The following is an 867-nucleotide window of genomic DNA, read 5'->3' as shown; positions in this document are numbered from 1 at the left end:
TTTAAGTGGTGGGTGTAACTGGGTTTGGTTGGTATTTTTAGGCGCTATTTTAGGCGGTCGGAATTGCGATCGCGTTTTTTTGATGTGGCTCCGCAGGTTGCAGCACCTCAGTCGACTCTTCTTTATCTCATCACGCTGCAACCGTTTTCTAATTGGCGTTAATAATACTTTTACTAAAATTATGTGAAAAATATGGAAAAGTACTGGTAACGCAAAGGCAAATATGAATTCCAAAGCTCTGTACCGTCCGCAGCTCGTGGCCTTGCGGTAGCTTTCTCGCTTCCTATACACGTGGTCCCGGGTTCGATTCCCAGCGGGGTCAGTAATTTTTCCTGCCTTGAGATGACTGGGTGTTGTTGGGCCCTCTGCATCATCATCATTCATCTTCCGCATCGTCCCCTACGGTCCTCGGAGTATGGGACCTCATCATCACCGTAAACCTCTGTACCGTACCAGAATTATACGAGCGACGTTCAATAAATAATACAAAATATTTTTTCTGACAGCAAGTTGGATTTATTCAGGACTCCAATACACCAAATTATTTCCCAGTCTTTTTGCTACAAAACCCTATTTTTAAACATTATCTTCGTTCAGTGGAACGGCCTTACGTCACCTGACTGGCAGAGCTTGTACACCCGCATGGTACCACTCTACTGGTCGGGTCGGCGTTGGAGACAACGTCTTGCTGCATCAATGAGCTCCCCGTCATCCACGTACTGCTTCCCGCGGAGTGCAACCGCCATTCGGCCAGACAGATGGAAGTTGCGAGATTCAAGCTGTAGGGCAGATGAGAAAGAAGAATCGAAGTTTAGTGAGCTGCTCTCGGGTGCGCAGACTTGTGTGAGGTCTTGCGTTGTCATGGAA

This window comes from Schistocerca americana, chromosome 1 (assembly GCF_021461395.2).
Source record: "Schistocerca americana isolate TAMUIC-IGC-003095 chromosome 1, iqSchAmer2.1, whole genome shotgun sequence".
Taxonomy (NCBI): domain Eukaryota; kingdom Metazoa; phylum Arthropoda; class Insecta; order Orthoptera; family Acrididae; genus Schistocerca; species Schistocerca americana.
The sequence above is the reverse complement of the archived record's forward strand: the minus strand, read 5'-3'. Positions refer to the sequence as shown.